The sequence below is a fragment of the Nanorana parkeri genome, unplaced genomic scaffold (assembly GCF_000935625.1).
Source record: "Nanorana parkeri isolate BGI_ZX_2015 unplaced genomic scaffold, ASM93562v1 scaffold69, whole genome shotgun sequence".
NCBI classification, from domain to species: Eukaryota; Metazoa; Chordata; class Amphibia; order Anura; family Dicroglossidae; genus Nanorana; species Nanorana parkeri.
In genome coordinates this window covers 1,341,867-1,349,410 of record NW_017306337.1, presented here as the reverse complement: position 1 = coordinate 1,349,410, position 7,544 = coordinate 1,341,867, and the positions used below count along the sequence as shown (strand labels likewise).

General features: G+C 44.3%; 1 protein-coding gene across 2 annotated transcripts in view; it reads left to right on the top strand.

The window, feature by feature from the left end:
• Positions 1 to 7,544, top strand: part of CLCN2 (chloride voltage-gated channel 2) — a 147,117-nt gene that overhangs the window by 105,817 nt on the left and 33,756 nt on the right. The window lies entirely within an intron of this gene.

The window sequence follows — 7,544 nt, the reverse complement described above, 5'->3', positions numbered from 1 at the left end:
ATTCATTTTTTATTAAATATTTTTATTTTTTACTTTTAGGGGCTTCTGGGAAATATAAGGGGGCTAAACAGACCCCTGATATTTCCATTTTAAAATAGAAAAAGAGATTGAGAACACAAAGTCCTCAATCTCTTTTTCTGTGTCCCCTGTTATCAATGAACAGGAATCCTCTATGAGTCTTCCTGTTCATTGATAACATGCATTGTTTGTTCACTATAACTACAATTATGAATGAATGGGGGTGATTTAGATCACCCCCATTCATTCATAATTGAGGATATAGTTAACATACCATATTCTCAATTATGTACACACACTCAGCGATCACTGATCGCTGAGTGTGTGTACCTTGCTCTTCTCTCTGACACGCTGTCGCAGGAGGCTGATTGAGCGGTGTAGGGAGAAAAGCCCAGCCTCCTGTGACAGCGCTGTCTCCGCCCCCACACCGCTCTGCCGGACTGTGATAGGCGGCAGAGCGGTGTGGGAGGAGACGCCGGCCGCTCACAACGCTCTCCACCGCAGCGCTCGGCCTGCTGTCACTTTCTCTTCTCCCCGCTCGGACATGGAGCAGCGCCCAGCGGGGAGAAAAGAGAAGCTGATTTCTACAGCCGGGAGTGAGCAGCGCAGACGCAGGTAAGTTTTTACCTATTTGGTAACTTTTTTTTATTTAAAAAAAAATGTTTTTGCATATATCTACTGCTTGCTAGCAGTAGATTTATGTAAAAAAATTAGACTTAAATGTCACTTTAACCTTCTCCATAAAAAAGAGAAGGCTTTCTGTGTGACAAATGCTTCCAAGATATTATAGCACTCTATAGATATATAGAGTGCTATATTATATATAGAACAGAAAGCATTGCTTGCCATTAAGCAATTTATAGTTGCTCTAAATAGCAAGGGCTGCCAACAATAGTTTTGTGATCTGGCATAACAAGGACAACTTTATAGTAGTTAAGCATGTGCGGCTACATATGCTCTCCTAAAATTGTATAAAGCAACTGCCATGCTGTGATTTGATAACAGAGTGCTGCTCCCAATTTCGAGCTTCACTTGCGATAATTAGACATTTCTTACCTCCTAGAGGATCAGAGGCACTCATATTAGAACTCGGTTGGTATTTTCTCCTTGTTAGCAGGCTGGCCCTTCACTCTTCCATGTACATGAGGAAAAGAGTTGAGGTGAAGCAAAAAATAATAAACAAAACGCAATATTAGCCAAAAAAGAAACTCAGACATTACAGGTGTCAGGAGCATGTATTGCACAGCACAGCTTACAGTTGTCAGGAGTATGCAATTGTGTAGAGTGATGAATGTAAAGCTCCCTTACGTTGGCAGGCAGTGGTTTATGGACCCCTTACCTTGGCAGGCAGTGGCGAAGAGCTTCCTTATCTTGGTGGGCATTGGTGAAGGGTCCTTTTTCATTGGTGGGAACTAGAAGCTGCGCTAATTAGATTGTCTGTCTCTTCCATTGAGAGTCACAGGAATTCTAATACATTTGAGTTATACTGCCACCGACAGAAGGAATGGACAGAAAAAAATGTAAGCCAGCCTTTGTAGAGTCTAACCAAAATTTGCTAGTCTTTTTTTCCTTTTATATTTTTTCCTCAGATTCTTCTTTTATTGACTTTTTTTCAAGATTCCTCACTACAACACTGCTTGGGCTGGTCTACTGATAAAAGTTAGCTGCAGAGCACTGTCCAAGCTCAGAGCCATTGCACAGGCCCAGGTGTGACCGTCTCTGAAGAATCACTTTGAGTGTAAGGCCAGTTCGGCTGAAACGTTGGGAGCTTTTTGCTCCACTAGGCACCTTCTCAGTTCCCTGCTTCTGCCATTTTTTGCATGAAAAGCATTAGCTCCAAGGAATTTAGTACTGATATCATCTACTAGGTGGAGTGTCACACCTGCATGCTCTATGCTCTCTTTCCCACCATTCAGTGTAGAAGAAGCACCATCCTGCTGCTGCTCTTCTTTGAAAAGCACTACATAGCTCCTGTCTGTTCCTATTGACTGCTTAAAGTGACGTGGTTATCTTTTGCCAGTCTGGGTCTTCCAGAACTCCTGCAGCTGCAGATACATTTCCCCTACACCCTCTATTTGAGATATTCCTCTATACTGATTGGAAGCTGATTAGACAGGTAGACGACTTGCTCATCTTTTAATGATTCTACTGACAGGCAGTTAAAATACCTTCCTAAATTACAGTTTACTCTGCCAAGTTCTGTACTGGGTGTAACCCCAGTCTGTCATACTTTGACAAAATAGGTTAGATCCCCCATAAATGATCTATCCATTACTGGAGTGGATCCCTTCTCAGCTGAGCATGCAGAACAGATGTCTAGAGCTATAAGCTTCAGCTATACAAAACACAAAGAATCCCCAGCTCACCTGCCAGCTAGCCTGCAACCAAACAAATTGCCCTGTCAACAGTATGCGTTAAAGTCAGAGGTTTTAGTTGCACAAACTTTTGGCCAAAAATATGTAGAAGCCATACCGCCGCGCCAAGGCACCTCTGCAAAGTGTGGTCCTAACTCTATGTATACGAGTCTCCAAGTGTAAGCATATTAATGCAGTCGATAAATTGCATGCAGGTGTACCAGGAGGTAGCCAACTCCTAATAAGGTGCAGGGATGCACTGGAGGCCCAGCAACCAAAAATGCACGCTGGGACCCCAGTGCGTCCTCACATCCAAAAATAGTCAAACTAGAAAAAACATGGTACCTGCATGAATCTATAACTAGCCTTTATGGCAGGGCGCACATTGGGAAGGCTTACAACAATACAAAACACAAAGAATCCCCAGCTCACCTGCCAGCTAGCCTGCAACCAAACAAATTGTCATGTCAACAGTATGCGCTAAAATCAGAGCTTTTAGTTGCACAAACTTTTGGCCAAAAATATGTAGAAGCCACACCGCCACGCCAAGGCACCTCTGCAAAGGGTGGTCCTAACTCTATGTATACGATCCTGTCACAGCTCTCTGCCATGACAGGGGAGGTGCTGGATTCCCGCCCCCCCCCCCCCCCCCCCCCCACCCCCTTTTTACGGACATGGCGGATCCAGACATAATTGTCGGGATCCGCTTCAGCGGCGGCGTCTCAGTATACCGCGAGCTGTAGCTCGCGGTATACTGAGCTTAGGGTGCCGGGAGGACGCTAGTTTGTGTCCTACCGTTACCCTAAGGAGAACTATGGGGAAAAGCCTTAACCCCATAGTTCTCCTTTTAAGCATTAGTTCCGCATTGGTCTCTAAACAACTAAAAGACAAATTATGCAGAATAGGGATCCTTGATACTCTGAATAAGTAAATCGGGCTAGTTACTCAGATTGATTGGATACTCAATTAACGCAAGTTGGAGAAGATGGAAGCCTAAGATTCTACTTGGCTCCTGCTGACCAGTCAACTTCAATAGCTTCAGCTCCAATATATCTTGTCCAGCATCTCTGGAGCCACCATACAGTTACTCATGTTTTCCTTATTATTTCTTTGCAGAGCACCCATAAACAACAAAGTACCGGCCATCATTAATTGTGGCGTTTGCATGTGTTTTCTGGATGCTTCTCTAACTCAGCAACTCCATTTACCCCTTCATACCAAGACATAGTCTCTAGACATTCGGCTTTCTGATGGGTTCGACCATCAAATCTGGGCCAGTCACACAAGACATTTCGCTTCTCACAACATTCTTTCTGGGTCACAAGAAATCCCTGAATTTTAATATATACCTTCACACCCTGGTTACAAGCCCATAGCCCATATATAAACTGGTCCTCTGGTGAGATATCCTTTTCTTCTATTTTTCACCAGTTCTGCATGGTCATTGTCTCCTCTGCGAGGACAATGAGAAGATAATTCCACTAGTTTACTTTGAGTACTTAGATGTCTTTGACAGGAAGGGGGAAGGTTCATTCTCTTCCTCCATATTGTGACTGTCCATTTAAGGTTTTACCCGGTGCTACGGTACCCTTTGGCTGAATCTTTCCATGATCTGAACCTAAGGAGTACATTAACGAAAAACTCTCCTGGGGAGGACAGGCATATATGTTTTGTAGAAAAAAAGGTACATATTCTCTTTACCCCTGTAGTGACTACTGGGCCCTCAACAAGATGATAATAAAAAATCCCTACCCACTCAATTTCTACCAAGCTAGTGAAAAGCCTATAATCTAGTAAGAATCTGGGAGGGCTATGAGTGGAAGACAGTCTTTCACACCAGGCTTAGCCACCTCCAGTATCCGGTGATACCTTTTGGGCTCTGTAGTGACCCTAGAACGTACCAATATTTTATCTTCAGATATCATCAATGTGTTTATCGTTATCTACCTAAATGATATCTTGATTTTTTCCTCTTCTCTTTAAGAGCACAAAGTCCATGTTAAAATGGCCTTAAGCCATCTTCGTAAGCACAGACTCTACGCTAAGCCAGAGAAGTGAAAATTCTAAAAGAGCCCCATTGTGGTCTGCAGGCGTCACTATGAACCCTAACAAGGTTTCCACAGTCCTTGAATTGCTGTCCCCCACCAACAAAAAGGATATTAATCAGTTGCTGGAGTCCACCATTTTTTTCTTTACCACAAGTTCATAAATAACTTTGCCACCATAGTTGCCATGCTGACCCAACCATGTGTCCTTCTCATGTCCACCTTTAACCAAATCCACTTTAGACAGGTTCAAATCCTTGTTCACTTCTTCATCAATCCTGAAGCATTCAGATCCATTCTTACCTTTCGTTCTGGAGGTGGACACTTCTGAAATGTCAGTAGGTGTATTTCTTTCTGAAAGTTCTGGACCCAAGTGACTCTTGCACCCTGTTGCCTTCTCCTCGCAGAAGAAGAGCTCATCCGAAATGAACTATGATATTGGTGACAGAGAATTGTTGGCAATAGAGGCTGACTTGGAGGAATTGTGCTACTTACTGGAGGGAGCAGCCCATCCACTCTAATTTTCACCAATCATAAGATTCTGTAGTACCCACAAACTACCAAACATCTTAAACCTCGCCAGACCATGTGGGCTCTCTTTTTCCAGATTAATTTTTCACTAAGGAAATTATTAGGCTCTGTGCTGTCTACAGTGGCATTGTATCTGACAGAAGGGTCCAGTTCATGTAAAAATGTTGACAGAAACTTTGTAAGACATTGCAAATCTATACCGAAAGTACAAACTAGATTTCTAAAGTGCAATATCTAAAGTATTTAGATCCTTAGAATCCTCCTGCTTCTCAGCACAGTTGGGCGTCTTTGCTACCCATGGTAGAGTTTGCTTATACAGCAACAATGCCCCACACTCTGCCATCTTGCAGTCTCTGTTTTTTTCTCTAGTTATGGATTACATCTTGTTTCTTTCCACATGTGTTCTGCTGAATTTTTAGTTCTTGAAATGCAAGACAGGTTTGCCTTTTTAATGTCCAATTTAAAGAAAATCCAGTCTTTGTTGTCAAAAGCCCAATCCAGAACCATTCGAGGGGCAGGCGAGAAATAAAGGGAATGGCCTTCCATTAAACCTCATGATTTGGTATTGCTTTCTACTGCCAACTTAAAAACTATGGTGTATAAAATTGCGTCCGAAGTTCATTAGTACATTTCCTATTTAGAATGCCATCAATTTCAAGCTCATGTTTCCAGACTCGCTTACGGGTTCACCCAATCTTTTGTCTAATACCAGTGTCACCAAATTCTTTTCCCAGCAGGTCTACTCCACTGCCTCCTCTAATCTTGATGAATGGCAGTAAAGAGTTTGAGTTGGAGAATTTAGACTCGAAAAGACTGGCTGGGCATCTTTAATATCTAATCAAATGGAAGGGTTTTGGCATGGAGGAAATTTTTGGGAACCTTCAAGCTACGTCCAAGCTCACCCTGAGAAAAACCTGGTCCAAAGAGGAGTTGGGGCAATGTTACAGTACCTCCTAGGATCTGCATCTGTACATCCAGGGGCCATCCTGACTGTGTGTGGTGGATTGCGGTGTTTTAGATATGGCCGGTTACATAAGTGTGAGCTTGCAAGTGTTGGCACTTATGTATTAGTGTGTTTCGATTTGTGTGCATTGGCATGGATACTTGAGGCTGGCTTACACATTGGCCAAGGAGCATAATTAATCTCCTTCCACTATGCAAGCTGATACTGTAACATCTTGCCAAATTGCCTTGTTCATGAGAACTGTTCTGCCTTGTTACTGAACCAGTTTGCCTGATTATGCCCATATCTCCTGCCCTCGTTGTTGGCCCTGCTTGTTCTTGTTACTATTGCCTGCCTCCTGCCTTGTGCTCTGCCTGGACTTTGGCTACCATTACCTGCCGCCTGTCTAGGCATCAGCCTGAACCTCGATCAGCTATAGTGCCTTATACCGGCCTTCACATTGTAGTCATCATGTTCCTGCAACCCCCTTGGTGGAACAATCCTGACGGCCATGACCTGGTGACCTCTCGCAGTAAAATATACTAGGGGCCGCTAGGGCCACTGGCCCACGAGTACTTGCATGGTGCTCTGCCACTTAGTCTCCTTGCCTAAGGTGTACCTCTGGCCCTATGATGCAGGTGACGTTCATCAGAGGAGAACATAGCCTATAACTGGGCTGTCAGCGGACAGAAAACTCTGGTCACCTGCCAGAGATATCACGGACTAGAACAGGAAATTTCTCTGAATTTGGGGGACCTGTCCACCTGGGGCTAGATCCTTTTCTTGGGTTGATCTTTTTTTAAAGGTCCTTTTTAATCAGGCAGCTTGTTCTTTCTGTATTACCAAGATTCCTGTTGCTCACTCCTTAGATGCTGTTGCAGCACCGGATCTGGGGTATTTGGGAGTATTCATAAACCTATGGATTGAGATCAAGGATAGGCAGAATCAGTCTTCAGCTGGTTTCCTCTGCAGTAACTCCAGTGTTACTGCTTGGCTCAAAAGAATATGTATTCTCTTCATCCTCTGTTCTAACTCTGTTTCCTGTACACCAGTGTGCAGCTTGGGTTTCAATCCCATGTCCTGCCCACCCATGTGGGGGAAGGGGGGGGGGTGACAGAGGATGTGGGAGACACAGAGCCCAAGAGTAGTTTTATGGACCTGTGCCAAAGGGGTGGTTTTATTAAGGGGCCAACACACAAGCGGTAGTCCGGCACAGTATGGTTGAATGCACAGGGTCACAGGGCAGCGGTTTGGGCACAGCAAGGGTTAAATCCTTAGGGTCACAGGGCAGCTGCTCTCTGACTCATGTTGGTTTTACCTTCTATGTGGTGTCACCCCCCTTGGTGGTGACTTTTTCTTCTTGGTTTTTGCTTCAGGTTGATTCTGCATGCCCTCCCCCAGGTCGGTGGGCTGCAAGCAGTTGCTTTTGGGTCTGTTAGCAGTTGTTGCTATGTTGCCCACCTCTGCAATGATAACATATCCAAGAGGGGAGGGGCTTTGCTTCTCCAATCACACTGCCTTTTTTGTTTACTAAGTTAAATCAGCGCTGAAACTATGCAGGCAGCATCAGCTGGGAGATCAACTTGCCTAGGACTGCCTACCTACCCACTGGGTGTCACTAGACCCCAATCTCTACAGGCAATACAGCTTATT